Below are 19,276 nucleotides of genomic sequence, written 5' to 3'. Positions count from 1 at the left end.
CAAGGAAATAATTCTTCAAAGGTTCATATTCTTCATCCACAGGATTCTCAGCTAAATGGTCAGCCAATGCTTGTGCTTTCATCGCAGTCCGAGTCACATAGACAATGTCAAATTCTATGAGAAAAATCTGCCACATTGCAAGTCTTCCCATGGGCATAGGCTTCTGGAAGATATACTTCAACGGGTCCAAGCGAGAGATGAGGTAAGTAGTATAAGATGACAAATAATGTTTCAATTTCTGGGCTACCCAATTTAGGGTGCAACACGTCCTCTCAAGATTAGTGTACTTAACCTCGTAAGATGTGAACTTTTTGCTGAGATAATAGATGGCCTGGTCCTTCTTGCCAATGATGTCATGTTGTCTCAACACACATCCAAATGAATTGCCCAAGACTGTCAAATACAGAATCAAAGGTCTTCATGGTTCTGGCGGGACCAACACATGTGGGTTTGACAAGTACCCTTTTATCCTATCAAATGCTTCCTGACATTTATCTGTCCACTTAATCGCAACATCTTTCTTTAACAGTTTGAAGATGGGCTCACAAGTTGTCGTGAGCTGAGCAATAAACCTGCTAATGTAATTCAATATCCCCAATAGACTCATCACCTCAGTCTTGTTATTTGGGAGTGGCAACTCCTGGATAGCTTTGATCTTTGACGGGTCTAATTCAATACCTCGGCGAATGACTATGAACCCCAACAATTTTCCAGACAGAACACCGAATGCGCATTTTGCAGGATTGAGCTTGAGATTGTACCTGCGAAGCCTTTGGAAGAACTTTCTCAAATCTCTGACATGGTCAGACTGCTTTCTAGACTTTACAATCACATCATCCACATAAGCCTCGATCTCCCTGTCTATCATGTCATGGAATATGGTCGTCATTGCCTCATGTAGGTTGCCCCAACATTTTTCAAACCAAATGGCATGACCCGATAGCAGTACGCTCCCCATGGCATGATGAATGCCATCTTTTCTGTGTCTTCATCATCCATTAAGATCTGGTGGTAGCCCGCATAACAATCCACAAAACAACCAATCTCATGTTTGGCACAATTATCGATCAATATATGGATGTTCGGCAATGGAAAGTTATCTTTGGGACTTGCCTTGTTAAGGTCTCGATAATCAACGCACACCCTGGTCTTGCCATCCTTCTTCGGCACAGGTACAACATTGGCTAACCAGGTGAGATACCGGGTGACCCGGATAACTTTGGCCTCGAACTGCTTGGTGACCTCTTCCTTAATCTTCACACTTATATTAGTTTTAAATTTCCTCAGCTTCTGCTTGACTGGGGGTCATGCCGGGTCAGTGGGCAATTTGTGAACCACTAAATCAGTGCTTAGACCCGGCATGTCGTCATAAGACCATGCAAAAATATCTTTATACTCGAACAATGCTTTAATTATCTTTTCTCTGAGTTGTGGTTCAAGATGGACGCTTACTTTAGTTTCCCGGACATTATCTTGGTCCCCTAAATTGATTGCTTCTGTATCACTCAGGTTAGGCTTGGGTTTTTCTTCAAAATGGCTTAATTCTTTACTAATCTCTTCAAAGACTTCATCTTCATCATATTCTGATTCAACATCACATTCTATTTCTTGAATTACTAATTTAGAATTAGATTGGCTTTTAAGACTGGGTCGGAGATTCCGCATGCATGTCATATCATTGAAGCCAGCATAAAAAGAACTGTACAAGGAAAAAAAGAAAAACAAAAATAAAACTATCAGGAAGGGAGAAAAAGGGAAATTGCATTTTATTGAAATTAAAGATAATAAGGCTTATACATCCAAACTAACGGAACATAGAATCTGAACTACAACCCTGGGATAATCGAGATAAACTAAAAGAAAATCAAAGCAAACTACCAAAACTCCTTCCTAGTGGGGAGAGGAGTAGTTTCCCAATTGTTAATCTTTGCACTGGGCCCAACAAATTGCACATCCGCCTTGCTAGAACCCTCTCCAACTTCCACCATGTTCACTTCGTCGAATATCCTCTCGAACTTTTCCATCAAATCCCAATCCATATCGACCACCAAACTGGGAACCGTCGTCACTGGGCGCTTTCTGGTACCAGGCCTAACAAATGATCTGGAAAGATGCGGGACTAGCTTTGGAAGGGCCCATGCTCTCTATTTTATTTTTCTGGCTCTCCTCACGTCTACGATTGTGGGATTGAACCCCAGACCAAATGTATCCAAATTTTTAGGAAGAGAAACCGGTTGTACGATACCTTGTAGAGATGCACCCAAACCCTTACCTAGTATAAAACCATTTTTCAACATTTCAACGGATACCATGACTGATACAGCAGCTACCCTGGGAGTTGGAGCACGCTTCCCTTCTGGAATTTTCTCTACCGGCATTGTGTCAAAAACCTGATAAACCCATGGCCCCTTGTTGTCTTCAAACTCTATGAGTGGGACAATGGCATCACTGGGAACACAAAATTATCCTCGTCGTGCATAACAATTTCCTGTCTATGCCATTCAAACTTGACCATTTGATGTAGAGTAGACGGGACCGCTTTTGCAGCATGAATCCAGGGTCGACCTAATAGCTGATTATAAGAAACAGCCACATCGAGCACCTGGAACTCCATGGTAAATTCAACTGGCACTATGTAAGCTCAAGCACTATGTCCCCGACTAAATCTTTCCCTCCACCGTCGAATCCCCGAACGCAGATACTGTTCTTGTGAATTCTTTCATCATCCACCTTCAACTTGTTTAGAGTGGAGAGGCGGAAAATGTTCGCACTGGAACCATTGTCGACCAGTACCCGAGTAACCACGGAATCTTCGCATTTCACCGTCAGATAGAGGGCTCTATTGTGCTCAGTACCCTCCACGGGCAACTCATCATTAGAAAAAGTGACTCTGTTTACCTCAAATATCTTGTTAGCTATCTTTTCCAAGTGGTTTACTGAGATTTTGTCGGGAATGTGGGCCTCGTTTAAGATCTTCATCAAAGCCTGACGGTGCTCGTCTGAATGGATCAATAATGAAAATAATGAAATCTGAGTCGATGTCTTCCTCAACTGCTCCACAATGGAATAATCCTGCACTTTCATTTTTCTCAAGAACTCCTCTGCTTCTTCCTCGGTTACAACTTTCTTCACCAACACTGAGTTATCTTTGGAGGTATTAGCTTTTCTCAACTCTTCGGGGGCCAAGCATCTCCCCGATCGAGTCAAACCATGGGTCTCACACACTTCTTCTTTAACCTCTTTCCCCTTGTAAGTCATTGTCACTCGTTCATATTCCATGGGACTGCCTTGTTGTTGATTATCGGTAATTGAGTTTCCAGTTTGATAATGACAGGATCTATGCGGGCACCCTTCACAATTACCACAGGCTTGTTTGTCACTCCTGGCACAACCACTTTCGCTCTTTCATGTTTCCCTGCAATGTCACTTGAGGACCCCTTCTTGACCCACACAGATGGTTCATTATTTGCCCCGTTCAACTTGATCACATACTTCTCACTTGTTGCCTTTTCAAACGGCTTGGCTTCACTGGCCCGAATCATCATGACAATTTGCGAAGGCTTCTTAGGCTCCCCTCCCTTATGCACTAGCTCAATCATATTTGTCTTATGATGGGCTGGCAATGGGTTCTGGTTTATATTGGGTGTCTCCGGAGCTTGGACCTCAATCCGATTAGTATCAATGAGCTCTTGAATAGCTATTTTCAATTTCCAACATTTCTCTATGTCATGACTCGGGGCCCCTGAACAATACTCACAACTCACTGTGCGGTTAAGATTTCTGGGAGGGGAATTTGGTAGTTTAGGCTCGATCGGATTCAATATACCCAACTGTCTCAATCTGTGGAATAGACTAGTATATGATTCTCCCAATGGAGTGAAAGTCTTCTGCTTCTACAACCTCTCATTCTTAAAGGCTTGATTTGGCCGAAAACCTGTTCCAGGGGGATTTCTATAGGCTCTTGGGGGTGGATGGGTATTTTGCGGGGCTGGGTATGGATTTTAGAGCTGGCGCACGCCATTGTGCGTGAGCAGGAGGTTGGGTATAGGTTTGTGCCTGATGGACTGAAAAATGGGGATCTAGCGGTGGGTAGTAGTGTTGTGGTGGGCTATATGGAGTGTGGGGGTAAGTTTTGGGATAAGGTCGAATCTGGTTGTAGTAATGTGAAGGTCCCCTGGATCCGACCCAAGCTCCCGACTCAATTGTCGCAACATCCTCTTTCTTTTTCTTCCCGAGTACACCCCCAGTACCATTTTGGATGGCCTAAGTGGTTGCTTTAATTTCTGAGTAGCTCATGATTTTATTAGACTTGAGTCCCTCTTCTACTATGCCTCCCATTTTTACAACTTTATTAAAGGACTTGCCCACTGCTGACACCAAATGACCAAAATAAGTGGGCTCCAAGGCTTGCAAGAAATAATCAACCATCTCGCTTTCTTTCATCGGAGGGTCAACCCTCGCTGCTTGCTCCCTTCAACGGAATCCATATTCCATGAAACTCTCACCAGGCTTTTTCTCAATCTTTGACAATGACAGACGGTCTGGGATAATTTCATGATTGTACTAAAAATCACAAGCGAAGGCTTGGGACAAATTGTCCCATGTGTACCACCTGCAGTGATCTTGTCTGGTATACCATTCTAATGCTGATCCACTCAGACTTTGGCTGAAATATGCCATCAGCAATTCATCTCTTCCGCCTGCACCTCTCATTTTGCTACAAAATCCTCTTAAGTGTGCTACTGGGTCACCATAGCAGTCGTACAGATCAAACTTGGGCATCTTGAACCCTGCTGGTAACTGAACATCTGGGAACAAACATAAATCTTTATAGGCCACACTTACTTGACCCCCCAACCCCCTCATATCTCTAAATGATTTTTCTAAGCTTTTGACCTTTCTGATCATCTCTTCATGCTCGGGATTTTTGGGTGGCTTCTCGGTCTCCGTCAGGAGATCAAGATGAAGGGTGTAAGAATATGGTTTCGGAACTTTGAAGATGGGTTCAGGGGGATAATACTGGTTGTCGTGAGTTTGGAACAGAGGTTCACATAAAGATCGGTGTAATGCAACAAGTGGAGGTTCCACAAAAGCAGGTGTGATTAGTGGAGGAGGGTGCGAGACTTGTCTGGGTGGAGGAGCTTGTGATGTATGGGAAGTGGTGCCATTGCATTGTTGGTAGCGGGGAAAGGCTGGAGATGAGTTCACAGTGGGAGGTTCCTGTGGTTGAGCCAATGGTGGGATATAAGCAGGGTTGGCGGGATAAACCGGTGGTGGATGACCCTTTTCCCAGGCCTGGTACATTTCAGCCATTTGCTGTTTTAACTTATACATCTCTTCCTTCATCGCATTAACATCCAATTCTTCCACCTCTTTTGATGGGTCGGCAATACTTGCCTCCAATTCTTGGTTGACCATATTCAGCCTGTCTTTTGATCGGGAGTTGTATGAGTGAGTTGCCAGAATGCCAATCAACTAACCACCTGCCTGAACTCAATATATCAACAACAACCTTGTTAGTGATTAGGGCTTTAACAAATTGGTAACCGCACATTTTGGGGAATGAATGCACCTAAGCAGTTAATTGTTTCTATTATGCATTTTATCGGCTGCTTGCGTCATCCCGATTTTTCTTTTTTCTTCTCTTTTTTTCTTTTCATGTTTTCACTCTTGCCCTTGCTTTCTCTTTGTTTTTATTCTCTCATTTCCCTCTTGTATTGCCATTGCCTCTTCCTCTTAGTTTTCTTATTCTTCTCTCTTTTCCTCACTTGTTTTTCCTTTCTCTTTTCGTTTTTCTTCTTCTTCTTTTTTTCCCTTGGTTATGGTCGAATCCTATGGAGATTGCCTACGTATCATGACCCCGCATGAATTAGACTGAGCGTAGTTCTGGGTGATAAGTGTGAAAGTAAATGGTAAAACATTTTTTGGGATTTTTAATTTTCATAAACGCAAATGCTTTGATTACAAAGACTCAGAACTAACAGATTCCAAGGGAAACTAACAGCCACTGATGAAAAGACGAAATATAGACTCCAAAAATAAACTATCATACTCAAAAGAAAATACAGACTCGAACACAACTGACAGACTCTAGCAGAAAGGAAATACAGACTCAAAACAACTGATGGACTCTAACAGAAAAGGAAATACAAACTCAAATGAAAAAATCATGAATACATTAATGCTCCTGGTGCCCACAGGACATCATTCGGTCTCGTCGCGGGCCTATAAGCAACATCCCTTTGAAGTTGATCCAAGTCACTCATTATCTGTTTAACAAATGTCATCACTGCCACGAAGAAGGTGGTGCGAGTCATATCCTCACAGGCTTGGCACTTCACAACAATGTAAGCGATGGTTATAATTCTTTCTCTTATGAAACCTTTTTCTTGCAACAAACGCCTGATCTGCTGGGTCCTGGCTTCCAAAGTTTGCTCGGCCGCATGATTCTGCTCCTGAAGTTGTTGCAAATCTATTTCTAATTGTGCCAATGCTGTATAATAATGTTCCCTTTCAACCTTGAAGTCTTTCGCCTGTTTGATCATTTTGTTTTCTGTGGCGATGATCCTTTTCCTTAATCCCGCGACCTCATTGTCGTACTTCTCTTTCAACTGCTTAACCAGGCGTGCTCGTTCATCTGTGTTTTTAGCCAATTGCTTTCGAACCCTAGCTAGTTCACTTTCTGCCTTGTTCAAATCAAAACTATAGTCACTTACTTTCTGCCTCAGGTTATTTATGAGTTTTTCATCTTTGGCACTTCGGGCGGGGTTTTCTGCCGCTATTTTCATTTTTTGAATTTGGGTTCGAAGGGCCTCATTTTCTTTGGCTAGCCCTTTCTTTTCACCTTCGTCCGCCGCTGCTTGCAAGCTATTCTCGAATTGAAGTTCTTTGACTTGTTTTTCCAACTTTCTAATTGTGGCCCTGTACTCATTCTCCTTAGACAACCAAGCCCATTGTTTCTGTGATGCCTCGACGAATTCCTGAAGATGGGGTCTTTTAGCCGGCCTCCCAAACTAAATTTCTCTCCTATACCAAGCGAGGTACCCTGGTGAAACCTCACCTTTGGATCGATCACGTACACAGGTATTGGCTGTTAAGTATTGACATTCACTCCAAATTTGGCGGACTACTAATTCATGAAACTGACCGTTGGGTCCGATCTCGACTACTTGGGCACTAAGATCTTCATCTCTCGGAATTATCTGGCATCTCCCCAACTACCTCAAAACCCGATATGGAGCGTAAGGCTGGATACTCCTAAGTCCCATCAAGAGGAAATGAGGCTCGGTAGCTAGCATGTATATGACCTCATCCACAGACAACCATCCAAATATCCACTCTATTTAGTTTGTAGTGATGGAACAGAGACGCGCTACCCACTCTGTGACCCCCTCCGGTAGGCTAATCCCATTAACCCTTATGTAAAATTCTTCTACGTATGTTTTCTCTGTCGACCCATAACTCATAAATTGAGGACGATGGCATAAGTGTTCAATCATCCACATTTGCAGCAACACATTGCACCCCTCTAAAAAGTCTCTTTCGGCTTTGCAGGCTGTGAGAGCGCGGAAGATTTCAGCTACTATCATGGGTGCGAGGGTGCTGTTGGCCTGAATAAGCAAAGTGCTGACAACTCCGGCTACTCGTATATCAATATTCCCGTCTTTTCTAGGAAACACCAAAAGTCCCAAAAAGACCACCATAAATGCAAAACACATGTGTTCTTCCCACTTAAGGCGGTTTCCTTTGCTGCAGATTTTATTTTCCGGCTTGTAGAACCCTTCTATATGACCATATCTGTTGTATATAAACTACAAAGTACAAAAACTAGCTGCCAAGTCTGGGTTGTGGACCCCCCTGCTTATTTTCAAAAAGTCTAAGAACCTGTGTACGGCTACGGCCCTTGGAGAAATCAGGTACTGGTGTCTCAGGGGAACTTTGGGATTCCCAATATATCCGGCTATTTCTTCCAATGTTGGGGTAAGTTCAAAATCTGAGAAATGAAATACGTTGTGGTCCGGGTCCCAAAATGTAACCAACGCCTTTATAATGTCTCCCCTAGGATTAATCTTTAGCAACCCAGTGAGGCCTCCCAAGTATAAATTGACCGTGTCTTGTCCCGATTTACCCAGATCATCCCACCACATATGCAACTCCAAAGGGATCTTGTTCACGATTGTTATTGGCAAATTCTGACTTGTGCTCATTCTGCACATTTATTAGGGTGGTTAAGCAAAAATCACGATTCAATTGACTCAAAAACAAATTGACACTTTTTTTCAAATTAAACAAAATCTGGTTTTGCAAATACGGCCTTTCAGCGCCTCGGAGACGAGGATTTTAAGGCTGTGTTGGCTAACCAGTGAAAACCTTGAAAAATGGCCACAGGCGGTTGTTCTTGCAAAAGCAGTCTTCAGGTGCACTTTTAGGGACATTCTGCTATTTTTGACAAGAATGGCATCACCCTAATTATTTTCAAATAAAAGTAAAAAAATTTGTTTCTTTTGGGCTATTTTTACAAAAAGAAGTTGGACCTGATAAGGGTTGCCTACGTATCTCACACCCTATGAGAATCAAACTGGCGTAGTTCGGACAAATTTGTCAAAATAAAATCAACTATTTTTCCTTTCTAAAACATAAAGATTTTCCTTTTTTTTTCTTTTCTTTGAAAACTACAAAATTTCTTCTTTTTTTTTTCAAAATTTCGGTAGAGTTTCGGTATGTTTGGGACATTGGTTTTTCAAAATAGGCATGTATCCCTCTCAACCATCTAAGTTTTCATTGTAAGCCGGTCAACATGCAAATCCGACACAAATGAATGCGCAAGTAGCAAGTAAGATGCATCATAATGGTCTTTACATTTCGAGTACACCTGTCCTAGACAGACCCAACCCATGTGTTGAGTCTCCAAAGTCAAATACACATGATGCAAGCAAACGTTCCTACTAGGGATCCGGCATGAGGCTGAGTTATTTTAGGTCCAAAACCTAGGTATTTGTTCTAGACTGTGTACCCGAGCGGACAACTCGAGCCGAGGAGGGGGCTACATACCGGGAACCAAAAGGCCATCCAACTTAGTAACTTGTCCGAGCCTCTTTCTTATTTCAAGGTATGACACTAACAGAATAGGGAATCTCGACCAGCGAGCACATCCCCGAAGATGAGAAGAGAAGGGTTTCGTAGCAGTTTATATACAGTTCAGATAATATCAAAGCGGTAAAAGCAACACTTAGCACATCAAGCCCAAACATGTAACAAAATCAGATAATAAATAGAGTCAACTATAACAATTCATCTAAGCTCGAATTCTGAACCCTGAACCAGAGATTCTAGGTTCGATCCCCAGCAGAGTCGCCAGTGCTGTCACACCTCCTTTTTTACCTATACCCCGAAGGTTGTAAAGGAGTTTTTTTCAATTAAAGGACAATCGAAACGGGATCATATTATTAAACGATTTAGAGTCGCCACTTGGGAGATTTATGGTGTCCCAAGTCACCGGTTTAAAATCCCGAATCGAGGAAAGGTTGACTCTCTAATACAGTCCGCGAACCAGAAATCCGAGTAAGGAATTCTGTTAACCCGGGAGAAGGTGTTAGGCATTTTCAAGTTCTGTGGTTCTAGCACGGTCGCTCAACTGTTATATTCGGCTTAATTATCTGATTTTAAACACATTTTAGCCTATGGTTCAATTTTAACTTATCAACCGCTTTTATTCATTTTTAGGAAGATTGCAACCTTATTTAAAATATGTCTTGAACCACGTCACATAAATGCACCCGTGGTCTTTGGCATATTTTAACATTGTTGAGATTTGGATTTCGGTCAAATAAATGCGCACCTGGGTTTAGGAAGGTAAATTATTAAAGCAACACGCCTAAAGCAACTACGCATTTGTAACTTTGTGAGGGCCATGGAAATTCAACTAAATGGCACGCCTCGAGTTCTAAGGATTCTCATATTAACTAAGCGAGGGCCATGCAATTGTCATTTTGTTCGGCATGGCACACCTCAAAATCAATTACAAAGATCCGTCAATGAACTGAGGCTAAAGAAATTATAACTACTTTTAATACACGATTGGATTCAAATGTGAATCAAAATTGAGACTAAGTGAGAGCCATTTTATTTCGTTTTCAAAACTCGGGCCTGGCCTGTCGTAAGGCCCAATGGCTCAAGCAATTACCAAGATGCCAGATTATCAACTCCTTGGTGAGTTCCACCCAAACCCAAGAAAAAAACCCAATTCAATGAGGCATGCACAAGTTGAATACTCAAATATCCACGTGTCGAACCCTTACAACAGAAACAATCAGATTTTAACATATGCCGATTAAAATTAAGCAGAAAGCCATTGCAAGCTTTGGGCTCGAAGTGAAACCCAGCAACCCATACCAAAAGCTTGCTAATTCCTTAACAGCATGGATTAGGCCCAGGAAGCCAAATTTGAGCAACTCACCATGTTGGGACCCAAGTTCGAGCCCCTGCAATGGCACAAAATGGCCTACACATATATTGGGATTAAAATCGATCTCATGAAGCATACACACAATTAGCTACTCAACTTCCGGATTTAACATGCTTCAGCAGAAAATGAACATATAATCATATGGAAATTTGAAACTAAGTAATTATCACGTAATCATGCTGAAGTCTGTTTTTCAAAACTATTTTCGAAAGACTATTTCATACTGCTAAATAATTACTTACGATCATTCTTAGCATTTAACAAACTTAAGCGGAAAACATTACAAAACAAACAAAGTTAACCCTCATCAGAACTCGAACCAGAATTATCAAAAAGAACAAACAGCTGAAGCCCCCAAACAGTTCATAGCTGAACAAAATCATATGGGTCAAACCGGCCCACATTTGAACTGAACATTCTTAGACTAAACATCCATTATTTCCAGCAGAACTTAAGCATAAGTATATCACTCGTGGCCCAACTAAACTTTTACTAAAGCAATGTTAAACAGTCCTCAGATCACCTAGAAATCAACTAGGAAATGAAATGAAACTATAACATAGTGTTGTGCAAACGAAATACAGCACTAATTGAAGTTGTGCTCTAAATCCCACTCTTCATTTCAAGCATCAAATCTGAATTCACAGGTTTAGTAGAGCTCGAGATAGAGTACCTGAATATAGCAACAAAACAAGATAATCAAATGGGAGTGTCAGGATAAATCAGTAGCAGCAAGACTCAGTTCTGGTTTCAGCAATGCATAGTGACAGCAAACAAAACCCAGATTTCAGTGACCAGGACCCAAATGATTCAAAACCAACCCTTAAATCAGCAATGGAACAGTAGGAACCACAGAAATCCAAACCAGACTTTGATATACCAGAACTCAAGCCATTTTTAACCAAAAATGCAAACCACGAACTTCAGTGGTTCGAGCGAAGTTATCAGGACCAGAAAAACAAAAATCTGAGCATAACTTCAGTAATTTTTCAGGAAAATGCTAGGAATTCGAGGTTGTTTTAGAAAGTTTTTAGAGAAGGAGCAGCTGTTTCAATTTTCTATATTTTTATCTCTTCCCCTCTGACTTGAGAGTCAAGTTAGGATGCCCTTATAGGCAAGGCACTAGGGCAGCCTCAAAGAGTTCAAAATTGCACTTTAAAACCTTCTGAAATTTTCATTTTAGCTTAGAAATCCCTAGTGTAAAATTCAGAATTTCAGTTTAATCCACATTCCCCTTTCCTAGAAACTTCCCAAGCAGTTATATCCAGATTCCCTAAGTCATTTTCCCTAAGTTACCCTTCTAAACCTCTATTATTTACCCTTTAAACTACTGGCAGACCCAAAATAGATGTGGGTCAAGGTAACCTGGTAAATCCAGACACCAAGTGAGGCCTCACTTAAACAGCCCAATACGGTCAAGCCCAAATCGAATGAAAAGGAAACAAGGTTGTGGGCATTTTAGAACAATCTTTGTGAACTTGTTATCAATTTATCAAACACAAACCAACAGATTGGGCTTGACTTTCGAGCTAAGCCATAACTCAAATCAGTAATCAGTGGCCAGAACAAAATAGAAACCCAATGACTCTTATCTCCTTTTTTACGGAAAACAAAACTAAAATTGCTTGTAAATAGAAATTGAGAACCAAGAACAGAATCGACAAATCAAGGAAAATAGATGGAAAAGAAACAAAAGAAGATGCTAATATCCTAGTGACTTTATCAGAGAAAACTAATAGAAGGGAAGAGGATGTAGAAAATAAAGAACAAACACAGAGATAAGTGAGGAGAGATACCGAAAGAAGAAATACCTCACCCTACACCTTTGATAAACTCCGGCCAGTTTGATTTGGATAAAAAACGAGTGTTAGTCGGGTTGTTCTCGTGAGAACAACCGTCTAACACTCATTTCGGGTCGAAACGATCTCGATGCTTGGCGAATAACATCGACCTTGCATGATGGAACAGAGGTAAGGAAAGAATCAGGGTTCCGTTTTTTACGATCTGAAATTAAAGACCATTGGAGAGGATTTGGGGAAAAATGGTTGTAGTTTAGTGCTTAAGGGACTGTGGGGATTATGTGATCGAGATTTGGTGGCGATTTGGAGCTGTATCGCCAGTAACAATGGGAGATTAGGGTTTTGACATGGAGGAGACGAAGTACAAGAGTGTTTGGATGAACTGAGTGGTCTTCTGAAGTTTCAGACACTATTATGTGATTAAGAGATATTCTATGGATTGTCGGATGAAGCAAGATAAAGGGCCAGGATTTGTTAAGGCAAACTGAACTCGAAACGACGTCGTTCCACTCCCTTACGACGTCGTTTCAACGGCCTGGGTGATGGACTACTTGGACCAGGTAAGACAAAGGATCTTGGGCCTGGCTTGGACGAGCTAATGGGGGGAAGCATTTGGGTTTGGCAATGTTAGCCCAAAACACCCCTTTTCTTATTTCCAATCCCTTTCTTCTTCTTCTTCTTCTTCTTCTTCTTCTTCTTCTTTTCTTTTTTTTTTCCAAAATTCTTTTTAAATTTAAACATAAAAATAAACCTAAATTAATCACTAATCAAATTATGCTATTACATTAATTAACTCTAAATAACATTTACCACAAATAATTAAAAATCAAATTCTAGGAAAACTACCAAAGTTCGAAATTAAAATTAAAAAGTGCAAAATAAACTAGTTTTTGTGATTTTTCTATTTTTATAAAACAACTTAATAATTAATCCTAAAAATGTGAAAATAAATTCTAACGCAAATGCAATGTGTTTTTTTTTTTTGAATTTTCATGAATTAAATAAAATAAGCATGCACAGACAAATGCAAACAATTATAAAAAAAAATGCCACAAAATCCACAAAAATGGCAAATAATGAAAAAAAGTTATTTTATTTTAAATTTATGGAAGTAGTTCATATAGAGCAAAAATCACGTGCTCACACATATATAGAAGTTTTGACCATTCCAAATATTTGTGGGATAAACGCAGGTGTAGAGGACGATGTGGTCAATGCTTTATAGCAAAGTTCAAGCAAGATATTGAAACTGGAATAGTTTAGGTTTTCTGTTTAATTGGAGGGTTTATAATTTGTAAAATCTGTGAATTCGGCGGAAGGCTCCAAGTTTCAAACATTAAGTGCAGACTAGGTTGAAGTGCCAAATAGGCGGAGGGTTATGCCATGCTTTATGGTGCCACCGCATATATGGCCAGCTATACTGGTCAATCATATTGTTTTTGAAGGAAAAAACATCAGAAGAAAATAACTATCCTCTCTTTCAAATACTATTTCTCCATTGATGGAAAAAAGAGTCTTCAACCCATTATGATAAACAAAGAGGTTAGAGGGAATATGTTTAGTAAATACATGATAAGGATAAATAGTAAATCTGAATGAACAACCACAACCACACTATTTATTAGAAGAAAATATTGAGTACAAAATACTTATATTATATATCTTTAACAGACTTAATAACGATGTTAAAAGAAAAATTTATGATATTTTAGTTACTTTTGAAATAATATATGTAATGGAACAAGCATTTACAGAACTAATTGTATCACAAGAAATAGATATATTAGATCTATATGAACTAGATTTATATTCAGATTAATGATCACATATCAAGTTAATAAAATCTGTTTATAAATGAAACATAACACTTTTCATTATATAAGATTCTATAACACCCAGAAATGGAAACTTCTTAAAACCCTCAGTAACATAAATAGAAAAATAGATTGTGTTAAACACAATATTAAAACCTGCAAAGACATAATTAGATATAATAGATTACGTAATAAAGCTTTATTAACTATAGAAAATGAAATTGAATTCTATGAAGATAAACTTGAAAGTTATCAACACAGAAAAGAAATAAATCTGAGAAATATAGAAACCATGGATATATGTATCAACAGGTATACATCTCAGTATTAAACATGACCCCTCAAATTGGGATATAGCTATGGAAAATAAACATTTATATTAAGAAGCAAATCATGAAAAATAACACTGACATTAATAGTACAAACCCGCAAAATAGTGAAACAATTAAAATAACTAAGAAATCGCAGAAAATTAGAAAGAAACTAAAGAAACTATACATAGAATATGAATACTTAAGTATCACAAAAATAAACAAAGCTAGGCTGTCTAAATTAATCGATATAATATCTAAAACAGAATATAAATATGTTTGTTATCTAAAAGATAAAAGATGAATAAAGAAGAATTCGCACTAGAAGAGAAAACATATGAGAATCCAGAAGGATTAAAAATAACAATAATATTTTCCAACTTAGGAAGAAGATATAAAAAAATAGGAAATAACCTAAACTTAATGTTAGAAAAAGAAACTGTAAAACTAGAGGATAGTTTAACCGCCATGGTTAGAATAACAAAAGAAAACGAAGAAATAGATAGAAAACGAGAGATTAAAGAAATACAACAGCAAGCTAAAGAAAAAATACAACAGATAGAGGAAGTAAAAAACACTAAAATAACAGAATTAGAAAAAGAATTAGAGATGCTAAAACAGATGTATGCAAATAAACTAAAAGAAAAGGAAAAACGTAAAGAAGAAGAACAAGAACTAAAACTAACAAATGAGATAGAAAAGTTCAAATTACAGTTAGAAGAAGTACAGGAGAGTCCATCAAAAATAAGTATAAACGAAATAAATGACCAAAGTGATAAAGACACAGAACTAGGAGAAAACTATTCAGAAACAAGTGAAACATACACAGAACTTATAGAGAAAACAGAAAAGATAAAAATAAACCCAGAAATAAATACAGGAGATATGAACGAGGATAAACCAAGCACATCAGGAGTAAAAAATCCAAAACAATTAAACCCAACCTATTACAGAGTAAGTTATGATGCATATGATAGAAACAAAACATTATGGGATAAAAGGTTAAATAAGAAATGGGCACCAAGACAGATAACTGAACAATATAATTTTTTAGATCTAGATTGTGTAGCAGATATAAATAAAACAATACAATTATGGATAGGATATATCTCAAAACAACTAATAGATAATAAAATAGCAATAGCGGAAACACCAGGATATATAGAAAGAACATTAATAGGAACTGTAAAATTATGGTTACAAAATTTATCAAGTGAAAGCTTAGACACATTAAGGAGTAATAAAAAACTTGACGGTACAACTACAACAACAGTTACAGATATATTAAATAAATATGAAATAGCAATAAGAAATGAATTTAGTAGTATGACAACAGAAGTAGAAGAACAAAATAAAGAAAAAATTACAAATAGGAATTTAATGACAAAATTAGCAATATGTAATATGTGTTATATAGATGAATATACTTGTGCATTTAGAGACTATTATTATAAAGGAACATATAGTCCGGATGAAAGTAAAGAGATAAGAAAATTATATTTTACAAAATTACCAGAACCCTTTAGCTCAAAAATAATAAAAAATTGGAACGAAGCAGGACTAGCAGATACATTAGGAGCAAGGATAAAATTTCTACAAAACTGGTTTATAGAATTATGTGAAAAATATAAAGAAAACATGAAAATGGAAAAAATATTAGTAAAAAATTTGGCATGTTGCAAAAGTAGAATAGCACCCCAATTTGGCTGCACAGATAAATATTACAAAAAAGAAGGAAAGAAAAAGAAATTTAAATCAAAATATTCAAAATATAAATATAGGAAACCAAGAGGAAGATATTATGTAAAAAATTATAAACATAAAAAACCATATAGGAAAAAGAAAAAACTAACAGAATGTACTTGCTATAATTGTGGAAAGCTAGGACACTTAGCCAAAGATTGTAAATTACCAAAAAACCCAAAGAAGAAACAAATTACCGAAATATTGATAGATAATGATAAATATACACAAGTAGAATATGTAGATTATGAATTAAGCAGTGAAGACAGCATATATGAGATATCAGAAAACGAGTTCTCTGAAAATGAAAAGGAAATAAACAAGGATATAGAAGAATCAGATGAAGAAAATTATGACTGAAAAAGATATACAAATTATACAACAAGAAGAACACCAAGATGAACAATCTTCAGAACAAAAAATAATATTTGACGCTAATATATTTGAACAAATAAAAGGAAAAGAATTGGATCTAAGCATAGACAAAATATTAGAAGTACCAACAATAAAGAATTGGTTTAAAAGACAGAAAGAAGAATACTATGTAGTAAGCCAAAGAGAACATATAATAGATTGTAAATACATCAAAGGTAAAGCACAAATACCAATTTTAAATAAAAGACTACTAAATAAAGAAATACAAGATATAAAAGCAAAAAATCCAATAAAATATGTACACTTAGGAGGAACGGAGATCCTAATAAAAGCATGTTTTAGGGAAGGAATAGATACCCCTATAGAAATATACTTGGCAGATGATAGAATTGTACAACCTATAGAAAAGAGTATAATAAGTGTCGTAAGAGGTAACTTAATATACCAAAAATTTAAATTTATAATAAGTGCTAACTATTCAGTAGCAGTAGATGATAAAAATATAGATAAATCATTAGTACTATACTGGAAAATGTCTGGAATAGAATTAGCACCAGGAAGTAAAATATTCACAGCAAGATGTAAAAATCTATATGTCTTAACAACAAAACATAAGATAACAGCTAAAAATAAAATAAATAAAATAAAAATAGAAAATCCATTCGAAAGAATAGTATCAGTTATAGACAACAATGATTACAGTTATACGGAAATGGACATGGATGAAGATTTAGAAATAGTAAAAGAAAGATTAAGCACATCAAAACGAATAAATAATGAAATGCCAGAAACGTCATCAAGAATAAGTACATCAAGAAGTACATCAAGAAGAATAAATTATACCACTCCACAAAAATTAATAGAACAAAAAATAGAAGAAATAAACTCACACCATTATTATATAACAGGAATAATGGACCAAAGAAAATATTTAATACTAATAAATACAGGACAGGAAGAGAATTATGTTATAAGAGAATTGATACCAGAACAAGAGATAGTAACAATAGAACAGCAAAATTCAGAACTACCAAAAGCGTTAAGAAAAAACGAAGAAACAACTGAAAAAGAATTAATTATTGGAGGAATACCAATATTAATAAATTTTAAAATATATCAAGGCGATAAAAACATTACACTAGGAATAAAATGGTTAGAAAAAGTCAAACCATATAAATTAGAAGATAGGCAATTAACAATAAGTTATGAAAACAAGAAAATAATAATAAAAAGAACCTTAATATAATGCCAAAAATATATATACTTGCCAAAATAATAGTAGAAGGATATTATAATAGATATTATACACCTATGATGGATACAGGAGCAGAAGCTAACATGTGTAGACATAATTGTTTACCAGAAAGTAAATGGGAAAAGCTAAAAACCCCCATAGTAGTAACAGGATTTAATAATGAAGGAAGTATGATAACATATAAAGCAAGAAATATAAAAATACAAATATGGGATAAAATATTAACCATAGAAGAAATATATAGTTACGAATTCACAAATAAAGATATATTATTAGGAATGCCATTTTTAGATAAATTATACCCACATATTATAACAAAAACACATTGGTGGTTTACTACCCCGTGTAAACAAAAATTAGGAGCAAAAAGAGTAAATAATAAAGTAAGAAAAACAACACCCTGGATTAAAGGAAGTGAAAAGATTACCCAAAAATTAGAAAATGTAATACAAAGCAACCATAATATAGAAATAATCATTTTCTCAATAAATAAAATAAAATTACTACAAGATAAATTAGAATTACTATATAATGATAATCCACTCCGAGGATGGGAAAAACATAAAACAAAAATAAAGATTGAACTAATAGATGAAAGTAGCATAATAACACAAAAACCTTTAAAATACAATTTTAATGATTTAACAGAATTTAAAATGCATATAAAGGAATTATTAGACAATAAGTACATACAAGAAAGTAATAGTAAACATACTAGCCCGGCATTTATAGTAAATAAACATAGTGAGCAAAAACGAGGAAAAAGCCGTATGGTTATAGATTATAGAAACTTAAATGCAAAAACAAAAACATATAATTATCCGATACCAAATAAAATACTAAAAATCAGACAAATACAAGGATATAACTATTTTAGTAAGTTTGACTGTAAATCGGGATTTTACCATTTAAAACTAGAAGATGAATCTAAAAAGTTAACAGCATTCACAGTACCACAAGGATTTTACGAATGGAACGTATTACCTTTTGGATATAAAAATGCACCAGGTAGGTATCAACATTTTATGGATAATTACTTCAACCAATTAGAAAATTGTATAATATATATAGATGATATATTGCTATATTCTAGAACAGAGAACGAACATATAAAACTACTAGAAAAATTCATACACATTGTAGAAATATCAGGAATAAGTTTAAGTAAAAAGAAAGCAGAAGTAATGAAAAATCAAATAGAATTTTTAGGTATACAAATAGATAAAAACGGAATAAAAATGCAAACCCATATAGTACAAAAAATAATTAATTTAAATGAAACACTTGATACAAAAAAGAAATTACAATCATTTTTAGGATTGGTTAACCAAGTAAGAGAATATATTCCTAAATTAGCAGAAAACTTAAAACCATTACAGAAAAAATTAAAAAAGGATATAGAATATCATTTTGACGAAAAAGATAAAATACATATACAGAAGATAAAAAATATGTGTAAAAAATTACCAAAACTATATTTTCCAGATGAAAAGAAACAATTTACATATATTGTA

The sequence above is a fragment of the Nicotiana sylvestris genome, chromosome 8, assembly GCF_000393655.2.
Source record: "Nicotiana sylvestris chromosome 8, ASM39365v2, whole genome shotgun sequence".
Classification (NCBI taxonomy): domain Eukaryota; kingdom Viridiplantae; phylum Streptophyta; class Magnoliopsida; order Solanales; family Solanaceae; genus Nicotiana; species Nicotiana sylvestris.
Note: the sequence above shows the minus strand (reverse complement) of the source record.